This window comes from Aquarana catesbeiana, linkage group LG02 (genome assembly GCF_042186555.1).
Source record: "Aquarana catesbeiana isolate 2022-GZ linkage group LG02, ASM4218655v1, whole genome shotgun sequence".
Taxonomy (NCBI): Eukaryota; Metazoa; Chordata; class Amphibia; order Anura; family Ranidae; genus Aquarana; species Aquarana catesbeiana.
The window spans coordinates 646,449,305-646,462,510 of record NC_133325.1 but is presented as its reverse complement, the minus strand read 5'-3'; the positions used below and the strand labels follow the sequence as shown (position 1 = coordinate 646,462,510).

Below are 13,206 nucleotides of genomic sequence, written 5' to 3'. Positions count from 1 at the left end.
AAAAGGTCTGTGCCAGATCTTTCATTTAAACAGCTTGTAGTTAAATTTAAAGAAACCCATGCTGATTTTAATCAATACTAGTTATGTGCTGATCAAGGCAAAAGCACTTACTATTACCATAGGAAACTTTTTTTAAACATTGGGTTAAATTTTTAGCAGTCTTATATTTTGGCCGTTGCAGATATTACATTGTAATAATATTGCATAGGGAGTGGTTATGTTAATGGATGATGGAGACATTGAAAAATGTTTAAGCTTTCATAAATATTGGCAAATACACTCTAGAATAACATTGACATTCTCCTTGTCAATAAAGCCATCACTGATGTATTGTGGTTAAATCAGGGTTGGCCCAAGACATTGTGCTGCCTGGGACCAAGAATGAAATGCTGCCCACCATCCCCCCCCAAAAAAATCACGCCCACCAAAAGGCCCTCACATCCATTATTTTATATCATGATAATTAAAACTAAAATTTAATTTATCAGGAAGTCAGATTTACATGCAACAGTCTATATGCAAAATTATATGACATGCCTTTATATTCAATTCCAAGGGGCGGGCTAGGGCAGTTTAGGGTCAGGCTAGTATATAGACAGGCTAGGGTAGTATAGAGACAGGCTAGGGTAGTATATGGACAAGCTAGGGTAGTATATGGGCAGTATAGGGGCAGGCTAGGGCAGTAAAAGGCAGGCTAGGGCAGTATAGGGGCAGGCTAGGGCAGTATAGGGGCAGGCTAGGGCAGTATAGGGGCAGGCTAGGGCAGTATAGGGGCAGGCTGAGCGGCCCGGGTGGCAGTTGTCATGACACACAAAACTGCTGGAAAAAAAACCTTGGTCGTCAATTTGCTGGGTAAATAGAAGAGAAGGAGAGTCGGCCGTGGTTCAGAAGAACCCTGTACTTTTATTACTGCACACAGTGACATGGCTCATCTCTAATTGGGGGAACAGCCTTAATGTTCGATTCTCACATGACCGCCCGCCTGGTACCGAGCATTGATGAGCGCCTACATGGCAAATAGTACCCCCACGTTCAGGGCAAGCAGATACAGAGGAGACCGAGGAAAATCTGTCCCCCAATCTCCTCTGTGACTAATGAATTGTCACTTCCAGTTTCAGAGCTATCATTCTCCAGCCACTGTAGCTGGGAAGCAGGTAATCAAGCACAATCTATGCTAAATTACTTACACCAGAGGGCAGGAGAGACACTGGAGGTCTAACAGACCCCTGGGGTCTCCATAAAGAGTAACTGCAACCTGTACAAGCTATCACATAGGAGGCTAGTTTGCCCCCTTGTGATAGCAATATAGTTAAATTTAAAAAAAAAAATCAAAAAGTGTAAAAAAAAAAAAAAAAAAATCTATAAAACGCAATCCTGCACACACATGCACACAAATGCAAACATGCATATAGGTCCTGCATATGTATGTAAACAGCAATTGTGCTACACGTGAGGTATGGCCATGAATGCTGAATTGAAAGCAATAATTCTAAAGTCATAATTCATAGTAATTAAGTAGCTGATAAAAAAACCATTAAACATTTTTATAGGTTAAGGGTCACCTATGAAAAAAACTTTAGGCACCATAGTCACCATTTCACATGCACTCACAACTTTGAGTCATGACATGTTTGATATCCAGTAACTCAAAGCAACTGTATCGTTTAGATTTTACAAAAAAATGCGTGCACTGAAATTCATTTTAGTGCATTGCGTCCTAAAAATATACTTTGACAAAACAACTGCTACATAAAAAAATGCAATGTCCAGCATTTTATTCTCCAAGGCCTCTGCTTTCAGAAAATATATAACATTCTGGGATTTTAGGTAATTTTAATGTTGATTTTAACTTGTATAAATATGAAATTTTCCCAGCTGGAAAGAGGTCAAAAAGGTATATTATATTAGTTATAGGTGGAGAATAGCAGGCTGAACCATCACCAGTTTCTTGGATACTTCCATAACGACATCAACATACTTTTATTCCCAGTGTGGTTAGTATTCACCTACGGGCTTTGAATGTTCCCACGTCTACCATATGTTCCAGCACCTTCATAATATTAAATAAATCCAAATTTGTCTAATAAATCAGCTTTTCAACACAAACTAAAATCTGAAATATCAGTTTTCTGTGGACTAACCCTTTAGGCCCCTTTGACACTGGTGCGACACGACTATGGATCCGACTTTGCCCTGCAACTTGAAGTCCGACATGCATCCGAATTCAATGAACGGGGATCTGACTTTGATCCATGACAATGCAGGCACTTTGTGTTTGGTATGAATCTTTAGGGGGAACTCCACACCAAAAATTTATTAAAAAAAACCTGTCATGGATTCCCCCTTCAAGAGCATACCAGGCCCATTAGACTGGTATGGATTTTAAGGGGAACCCCCACGCCGAAAAAATGGCGTTGAGTGCCCCCCAAAATCCATACCAGACCCCCCTTCTGAACCATACCAGACTGCATGCTTTCAACATGGGAGGGGGCTTTGCGCATGCCAAAGTTGGATCAGTTAAGATGGCAATCCGATTTTGATCCGACTTCAGTGATATTCAATGGGCTGAAGTAGGATCAAAGTCGGACCAAAGTAGTGCAGGGACTACTTTGAAGTCGGCATGACTTGAAGTCATACTAATATGAATAGATGTCATTGGAAATCATGGGGAACGACTTGTAATGCTAAGTCCCAAGTCGTACAAGTGTGAAAGAGGCCTAAAACTGTGTAATATAGGAAGTTAATTTGAAACAATGTTCTCTCTTAAAACTTCCTTCATCACCAACTATCAAACACTACAAAGCTCTTGTCAAGCTCATTTATATCACAGGTTATGATAACCTAAGCACATTTTGTGAGCCTGGTGAAGATTTTGCTGTGAATAATTGTGTACAACTAGAAAAACTCATCTGCAATATGAAAAATCCTAAACAAAAAAGAAATGAAATAAGCTTACAGTATGCTTATATTAAGATACATTTATTCTGGTTGGAAACAAGTGCCCCTATATTCAAGTCTAGCAAAAAAAATTAAAAAAAATTAAAAAACAATTACTGGGATTTTCACAATGATCGAAGCTCTTTGCTACAATCTCCCTCTGTCTGACAAATCACCAAGGACTCATGATGAATTACAGGCCTCAGTTACAAAATATCTATTTTCTCCTAACATACCCTTCTCTGTCTCACATAGTTTATTGTTGAGCAGGGCAGTGTAACATAGAATTATACATCATCCACAGCTGTGCACCTGTATTGTTCATCCTTGTGACACATTAAGTTACTCAACCTTTCAAAAGTAAGAATATGTTTCCAGTTTTAAAAAATACCCAAGAGACAAATAATTAAAAGAATAACACTTCTACACCTGTATTTTGTTAATGTGTATGACACATGTAAGATAACAAAACATATTGCAAAAAAAAAAAAAAAAAATGTAAATTAAGCCATCATTAAATTAGTATTGATTGATTTAATTAGGAGAACAGATTAATTTGATTTGCTTGAATTTTTCCAAGTTACATATTTTTTGCATAAGTATTTATATTACTGTGTTCAAAACTTATTATTAAAAAGTTTCATTTTTACAATTTGATTAAATTAGCATAATAAAAGTGCATATTGAAAGATAACAGAGCTCTAGCCCTGTAAGCTTGGCTAGGGACTATTGGTTAATCACAATCTTAAAATCCTCAATTAGTGTAGCTTTTTAAGTGTGTTTGAAATCTTCTGGAAGGTGTACCTCTGTACCACTCACAGGTATTCCATTGGGGTTGCTCTGTTTTTCACTCTATCAATTTTGCCCTCAAATCTGACTAATCGGGGTAATAGACAGTGTATTTGGTATCCTTAAATGTTTTTAAAAAATCTTGCCATGTCTCACATATACTTTTGGCAAACATAATTTTGTATGAGGGTTTTTCAGCAATGGCTTTCTTTTTCATTGCGGTTCCATAAAGACTAGTTTTGGGGGCTTCTTGCAATTGTTTTTCCATGGATTGCTTCAACCATCTCAACTAGCAGTCTGTGCAGTTCCTTTCTAGTTCTATTGGGCTCTTTGTTGTTTCTCTTTATAATGCATTTCCTGTTTTGGTGGATGACCTTCTCTGGGCTGTCACTTTCATAATCTATTTTTTTTAAATAGATTTAATCATACATGTTTGAGATACTTTTTTTTCCCCAACACCATCCTAGTTTAACTTTTTTCTAGACATTTTAATTTTATAGCTTCATTATGAGGTTTGTTTTAATACTGCAAGGAAACCTGCTTCAGATACAGGTATATTGGGTGCACTAGTCATGGTCGATACATGGCATAAAAAGGAACCAGGATAAATGAGGTCAGCCTTGTAATCAGAAATCAAAACATTCTTATAAAACAAGAAAGAACCAAATCTGGAAATGCACTATATCTGCCACTGTGGGGGGTGCGTCTATGAGCAACACGTGATCAGAGGCTTTTCACAGAGTTCCTGACATCGCTTCTGAACTGATCCTGTTCCCAGCACCACAGACCCCTGTATTGGCTGCCGACTGCTCTACAACACCCGCTGGCAGATTTGGAATGGCTGGCTCCTTGTAAACCAACATTGGGAGTCAACATGTTGCCGCAGCGGTCCTTCCACAAAGCACCCCTCATTGCATGGAAAAGCAGAAAGAAACTGAGTAAGTAATCTAAAACCCATAAAGCCTCTACCAAAGAACCAGCTAGAGACATGAGATTCTATGCCCAAAAGCTATCGGGCCCATCTGAGCAGGTTGTAGAAGAGGATGTTGAGCATCCTTTGTTGCTTCCGCCACTAAGCAGGAGGAGGCGAGTGCACAGTGAGCCTAACCGCTATTGCAGACCAGCTAGAACTGAAGCCAGCAGATAGAGTAAGGAAAGGAGGGAGGGCAACCTACACGTGCAGAGATCTTGCAGGCAGTTTACAAATGCACAGCCTCTGTGAACACATTAAAAGAGCACTTTGGGGGGCTGAGAGAGGATGTACCATTCATCCAACAGGACCTGCAAAAGATGAGGGAGAGGACCACAGCTGCTTAGAGCAGATTAAGAATCGCCAATGTGACTGCACATATACCTGAGAATGTGCATGAGAATTGCAAGAGTGTTGGTGAGCGAAAGTGGACCAAATGCAAGAAGAATCAATCAAACCTACATGCATAACCCAGAAAAGCATAAATAGGGTGCTTGGGCTCCAGGAAATCTTGGGGCACCAAAGGCAGGCAAGGATCTTATATGTCCTTGATCATATGTTATTTCTAATGTACACAGATAAACGTCACTAATTATGTAACCCCTTTTGCAGAAAAAAAAATGTGCATTTATTATTTTTACCTACAGGAGAGTGCAAAGCATTTTACCTGTGATGAGTGAATCATAAGTGCAACGTAAGGCTCCTGCACACTTTCTCCAGCCTTCTGCCTGTACCGGTGTAGACTTGACAATTTGAAAGCTAAAGGAAGAGTCAATAAACTTTAAAGCATGCTGATCAGTAAGCTTGCAGTCCATTAAGAACTACAAGCCATCTGCCGTAGAGACTTGTAGACCATTTATTTACAGATCCCTGCGAATGAATGAGGTGGTTGTGTGGGTGGAGCCCTGCACAGCCGTGCCACTTTCAAATGTGGCAGCCTGGACATGTTACACCCCAAATATGGGTGTAACATGTTCTGAAAGGCAACTGGTTGCATCTAAGCTTATTTAGAAGTTTTAGAGCAACAGGGATTACTAAATACTAAGGGGTAGTTTATACTTGCATAGACCCTCTAAAGAGCGATCTATGGTGGAGCACTTTTCAGAGGGCACTTGACAGGCAGTGAGATGGCATCACCTTCTCATCAACTGTTTTTACCCCTAAGAGCCTGTTTCACCATGCACAAACTGCATTCATTGCTTGTGTTTGCAGGGTGGTTGTGACACGGCCCCATCCACTTCATGGGTCATACCGCCTGCTACACAGAGCATTTAGGGGGGGCGGGGCATAAAAATATGATTTAACTGCGTGTTTTTTCGCTCCCCAGCCACCAGTGTAAACAAGTCCTATGCAATTCATTTTTTTTTGTATAAAATATGAAAAAGTTTGTTTTTCAATTTAAAATTATGAACCATTCCTTTAACCTACATTTTATTTTAACTAAGTCTTGAACTTTGTGTTATACAGCTGCCCACAGGAGGAGTGAACACTGTATGCCAGCCCTGGATAATTTCTCCTACTACCAGCATGCCTCAATCTGAGACCACACCTACCAGGAGAATCAGGTTCAACTGGGTCAATCGGGAACAATGAGGATCAATAGAGTGTCCTCCATCTTGATCCCACAAAGCAGAGGAAAAAAGATTTAGTGGAAGAAAGGCAAGGTGTACTGATCCCACAGAGCCACAAGAACATCAACTAGTTCCATTAGATGATCCCAGTATCTGGATACTAACCTTTCCAGTTTGTTGTTGAACATCTGTTATTCTCCATCAGCGACAAAGGTCCTGGAACCAATCCAGACACTGCCAGCTGACAAAGGTGGTTTGCCATTTGTTCATGCCTGAAATGCACACAACTGACAAGGCTGAAATGTTAACTTCTGCCCAGGACAGGATCGGTCTCACCCCCCTCCTCCCTCTTGTCTTGGCTTGCTAAGAGCCACCAGGCCAGTGATAACCTGCACCTCAGTGATAGATGAATCAATCTGTCCAGAGACTGGATCGACTTGTACCATGATGACAGAATATGGAGTTGCAGAAGGTCTAGAGTAAAACTGGAACTGCCTCAAAAGAAGCTACCATTAGGATACCACCTCTGAAAAAGTGGAAAGTCAACAGCTCCTGGGCTGGAGAGTTTGAATCTGGGATCGAATTGTTAGAAGTTTCTCCACTGGAAGGAACTCTCTGGCTTGAGCTGTGTCCGAGTCTGGAGGAAAAAAAAAAAATACTACAAAAACAATAAGTTCCAGCAATGATTTCTGAAAATGCATGATCAATATGAATTCACTGTAAGGTCTGGACAGTCAAGGTCACATAATACGACAGAGCCTTTACCAACGTTTACCTCAACAAGAGATCATATAAATATCCCATGAGAACCATGCAGGGCTAGTGCTGTAGCCAGCATGTTGATGAATACCCAAGGTGCAGATGAAAGTCTGAAGGGTAGGGCCATGAATAAATTAAGAAATGACTGATGTGCTTGAAGGATGGATGTGGACATGTAAGTATCTGATGTCCACAGAAGCCAAAAATTCTGCCTGGTTAAGGTATGTGATGATAGATTTGGTAGAATTAACACAGAATTTTTGGAAGCAAAGGATGACATTCAGAGCTTTGTGATGCAGAATGAGGCGAGTCCCCTCTTAGAGCTTGGAAACAGTGAATTTGTTGGATTAAGTCATTTGGAATCTTTCTGCCAAATGAACTGCAGCCAGGACATCTTGATCCAGAAGAACCAAGAAAACTGAGATCTAAGGACATAGGAAGGTTGGAGGTTAGAAACTGAGAAGGAGGCAGGGATCAAAACTCCAATTCTATACCCTGAGGAGATGCTGCCTCCTTCAACCCAAGCATCTGGGATGCAAGCTCTCAGGCTGCAAAGTGTAACAAATGTACCCCTACTCTGGATAATGTGGATGTACCTACATGCAGAGGAAGCTTTGCCTGAGGATTTGGCAGACAGGACTTGGAGTGAAAGGGAGACCAAGCTTGTGGGCATCTCGAAGTGGAGGTCAAGGAAGTGGAAAAATAAAATGGAAACTTCCTAACAGAGAGGGAGAAGACTTTTCAGCATGTTCTTAAGGCCTCTTCCACTGGAGAAGATGGGTGTCCATGCCACCAAAGAAACACTGCCATGGAAACATTCCATATTCCAGCAATTTAGACAAAGTGCTCTACGCATATGAACTGAAACAGTTGGCAAAATGGGAAAGACTTTGTGACCTTTGGGGTTTTAAATGACCCAATGCTTGACACAGCACTGGTAGAAGCAGCAGGCTGGTCTTCTAGTGGTGTGCATTGCATCAAGAACAGATCTCCTCTAACTTGGAAGTAAGAGCAGTAGACCGACTCCTCAGGGGCAAGCTCAACAGTCATGGGCCTGGAGTGACTTTGAATTAGACAAACTCTGTGGCCAAAGGCTCATAGACTGCTATGGCTGCATAAAAAAAAAAAATCGATATAGAATATATGGGTAAAGGAGCCCACTTGTGACTTCTTCATTCAGAGTCCTGAAATAACTGGGTGATTTAGGTCATAAAATCTTGAATGATCATGGTGAAAACTCAAGATGGGAGAGGCTCCATCCATACCTGATGGAGCCCAGGAGGACTTGATCGAAGGGATAGACCATAAGGCCTGGTTCACACCTATACATTTTTAGTCCTTTTTGCATTTTGCAGATTTGCACTGCAGTCCATTTAAAATGGTTTCCTATGGAACACATTCTATATTGCAAATCAAACAACATTGCAAGATCACTTCCAAACTATCCCTGCATGTCCAGTCCACAGTACTACACAAGGTGGACACATTGCAATTAAAGGGACAAAGCTCCAACAGTGATACAGAGAAGAGTCTTGATTGAAAAAAAAATGAATAAGAAAAGAGGCACCATCAAAAAATCAGTTTTAACTGAGGAATGCTGGTAGTAGGAGGGGTTTTCCAGAGCTGGCCAACTGATTTTCGCTTGCTAGTGTCCAATCCACCTATGGGTGGAAGTACAACCCAAAAGGTTAAAAAATTCCTGTGTTCCATGATAGAGGAGAAAAAGTCTAATTATTTCCATGCCATATTATTACTGCAGAGCTTGGAGTGCATTTCATGTTTTTATGAATTCCAGGCCACCAGCTTAACACACAGCTCAAATGTATATGCAGGAAAAGTTTCTTCTGCTAAACATTTTAAATCTGAGCAACAAATCTTGTGATTCAGACATTCCTCCTAAAAGCACAGCCAGGTGCTGCACTCAGGGACCTCTCTGCAGACAATTGCATCTGAGCACACTCTAATGTCCCACCCCAACCTGTGACTGGACAGCAAAGAAGCAGTAGCATGTTTATAATGCTGCCCTCTCTCTCCCAGTTTGGGGACCACTGTGCAGCAAATTCTAGAAAGTTAATTTCAAGAGTCTGGTACTTTTGGAAATGAAATGAAAAGATGCATTTATTTATTTTTTTTAAATTTCTTAGCTGTAGCAAAAGTGGAGATATCCAAATATCTTCAGCTGCGTATACCGCTGGATCTACTGATGTATAATTTTCATTAAAGAGCTCTTTTGCTTAGGAATTTTGGCATCAAAGTTTGTAGAATTCACCTCCGTAACATCTCTAAAATTCACCCCTTTTTAACAAATGAAACCACCAAGCTCCTTATTCACTCCCTTGTTATCTCTCGCCTTGACTATTGCAACTCCCTTCTCATTGGCCTGCCTCTCCATAGGCTATCCCCTCTTCAGTCTATTATGAATGCTGCTGCCAGACTTATACACCTTACCAACCGCTCAGTGTCTGCCAACCCTCTCCTCCAAACCCTACATTGGCTCCCAATCACCCAGCGAATTAAATTCAAAATACTAACCACAACATACAAAGCCATTCAAAACTCTGCCACGAGCTACATCACCAATCTTGTCTTCAAATATCACCCAAATCGTTCTCTCCACTCTTCTCAAGCTTTCTCGTCTCCTCTCATGTTCGTCTCCAGGATTTCTCCAGAGCCTCTGCCATCCTCTGGAACTCGCTACCTCCACCTGTCCGGCTATCCCCTACTCTTGCTACCTTCAGGTGATCCCTGAAAATTCATCTCTTCAGGAAAGTCTATCACGTCTCTAACTAATCTTTTACCACTTCCATCAGCTCATTCCCCGCAGTTAAAACCTTTTGTACCACCTGCCCCACCCTATTAGATTGGAAGCTCTTCTGAGCAGGGCCCTGTTAATCATCTTGTATCTTATTGTATTATAACTGTATTGTCTCCCTTTTATATTGTAAAGTGCTGCGTAAACTGTTGGCACTATATAAATCCTGTATTATAATAATAATAATAATTAATATGTATACTTGATCTGAGGTACTTACTTTATTATCATGTTGAATTCTAATGGTTTGAGAAGTTATATATTCACATGTGCCTCAATTTTGCATTATGAATGAAAGCGTTGTTTAACCTGCTTCATTATTCTCTTATACACAGCAAGTCCTATCGAATGCATGTGCATTGCAGGCAAAATCAATGATAGGTAGCCTTTGCTGCATTTTGCATTCAAACCCATGTGTTTAAGAAGCCCTGGGAATGAATGCAAAAGCCAGCATTTGACAACAAAATTCACAACACAAGCCCTACATTTTTTATTATATAGAGCAAAAAAATAAATACCGTATTTATCGGCGTATAACACTCACTTTTTTCCCCTTAAAATCAGGGGAAAGTCGCAGGTGCGTGTTATACGCCGATCCCCTGCGATCCCGTGGTGTCAAAACTTCAAAATCGCCGACCGCGATTTGAAAATGGCGCCGCCGGCGCCGAAATACACAGAGCCGGTCCTCGGCTCTTTCCGGCGGCTCTCGTTCATTTTCGGCTCCACTCGTAGTCCCGAGCGGAGCTATCCGAACCTACTCGGCTAGGTTCGGATAGCTCCGCTCGGGACTACGAGTGGAGCCGAAAATGAACGAGAGCCGCCGGAAAGAGCCGAGGACCGGCTCTGTGTATTTCGGCACCGGCGGCGCCATTTTCAAATCGCGGTCGGCGATTTTGAAGCCCAATATGGCAGGGACAGGGGATCGACGGCTGCAATGGGGCAAGGCTGCACTGGGGAAGGCTGCACTGGGGAAGACTGCACTGACAAGGCTGCACTGGGGAAGACTGCACTGACAAGGCTGCACTGGGGAAGGCTGCACTGACAAGGCTGCACTGGGGAAGGCTGCACTGACAAGGCTGCACTGGGGAAGGCTGCACTGACAAGGCTGCACTGGGGAAGTCTGCACTGACAAGGCTGCACTGGGGAAGTCTGCACTGGGGAAGGCTGCACTGACATGGCTGCACTGACATGGCTGCACTGACATGGCTGCACTGACAAGGCTGCACTGACAAGGCTGCACTGACAAGGCTGCACTGGGGAAGGCTGCTCTGACAAGGCTGCACTGACATGGCTGCACTGGGGCAAGGCTGCACTGAGAAGGCTGCAATGATGGGCATTTAAATGTAAGTTTTTTTCCCTTCAACTTCCCCCCTAAAAGTTTTTTTTCCTTAAAATTCCCTTCTAAATTGGGGTGCGTGTTATACGCCGGCGCGTGTTATACGCCGATAAATACGGTATACTGTATCAGGTTTTAATCCTGTTAGTGTGACCTTTTTGGGGAAATGTCTCCTCTTTTGGTAGAACAAAATGTGATCAACTATTTAATACCATGTACTGTATATGGAGGAAAAATGTACATCTACACATTAGATTATCTTCTACAGTCAAACTGTGAATTTGCAGAATTTTAAATGACCCAACAACTTGTTACTTTTCAGAAAGTTGCTTCACTAAAGAAGTATTGAGACGACAACTTTGCATAAAAGAAACCTACACTACCAAAATTTAAGCAAGAATTATGAAAACTTAATAGCCCTGTAATGCTGCCATTCCTAGATTCTCTTTATTATAGCAAAAGCATGACAAGATTTTGGGCGAAAAGAAAATTAAATCACAGTATGACTTTCTTTTATTTATCTCGACCTTCACGCATAGGGCCAAAGAAAGTAAATAGCTACAGCATTTCTGCCATATTTTACAGCAAACATCTGTTAGGATCAAACAGATTATTCTTCATTTTAAATGCAGATGTAAAATATGTCCTTTGAAACAATGCTAAGCATGGAGGGCATCACAAATCCTGTTAATATAGAATAGTGAATGTGACTCTCTCTGCCTTTAACCAGCAGCTGGCACAATGCAGTCCTGGGGCGGGAGTGTTTTGAAGGATGCAGCTCTTGTTAACATTCTTGAAGTGATTTTCCAGCAAATGTCAGCCTCTAAGATCAATATGTGATTTGCATTGGTCTAAATGTTAAAGTCACTGTATTCAGTTACTAGCATATAGCTATACAAATATATGTTCACACTTGGTATTGGTTTCAGTTTTCTTTGAACATATTTGTATAGAAATAAACTGCCACAGACATGCTAAAATGCAATTATCTAAAACTTGAATTTGTTTTGGACACTGTAAACCAGTCTCTTTGGAATAATAATAATATAAATAAAAACACACACACCGTCCTGGCGTAGGTATCCATAATAATGTCTATAATTGCAAGCACTTATTGCTCAGAGCGACTATGCTGACCAACAAGGAGTGCTTCTTTCTTCCAGGACACCTTACCAGAAGTCTCAGATGTGCATCTCACCAGTCAACCTGGTCACATGGCTATCCTGACCAATGATCAACTGCCATTGCAAGCACGATCATGGATACCGTCTGAGCTGTGTATTGAGGTGTAGGCTGTACAGACCGCAACACTAACAGCACAGGGCATTAGGGTCGCCATGAGCAGGAGGGTTCAGAGGGTTGTCAGGAAATTTAGAGTTTGTAAGTCTTTGGATCGGTACAACAGCCAAGAAGCTAGGATTTTAAAAAAGGAGAATTTAAAAGCAGCCAGCCAACAGAATTTTCTCAGTTCAAGATTTCTTTAAAATAAAACCCAATAAAATTTTATCAATTCGAAATGTATTTTTAAAGACAATCCAACTAAGCAATAGCTATATATAAAATGGCAAAAGAGTATTATCTTATCATTAGAATCCCAATTCTTTCTATGAAAACAAAACTTGTTTTCTAGTGTCCGTGAGGCATATATATCTGTGAATGTTTCCATTTTTGGATATCATAAGCCAGTATACTGTAGCAGAGTCAGTCAGAGAAGCTAGATGCTGAACTGAGATACAGTACCTACTCCTTATGCATCTATAGAAGCATGTCCCCTAACAACCATTCTGTCTAATCATATCGGCTTGGCTTCACGCAAAACCTCACTCTCCTTTTAAAGTTTATGGACAGTTTATCACAACTACTTCCCTTTAATGTATGTGAAAAAGAGCTTAACTTCCCTGAAAGCTTCTTAATATACCAGAACTATGCATACAGGAAAATATGTCACTATCCGGTTATTTTGTTGGTCATGTTTACAGTATGGCCATCCTTAAATGTGGTATACTGTATTTAAAGGAAATCTATGGTCACA

General features: G+C 41.0%; 1 protein-coding gene across 5 annotated transcripts in view; it reads right to left on the bottom strand.

Moving 5' to 3' along the window:
- CNKSR2 (connector enhancer of kinase suppressor of Ras 2) overlaps window positions 1-13,206 on the bottom strand; it is a 465,074-nt gene that overhangs the window by 306,659 nt on the left and 145,209 nt on the right. The window lies entirely within an intron of this gene.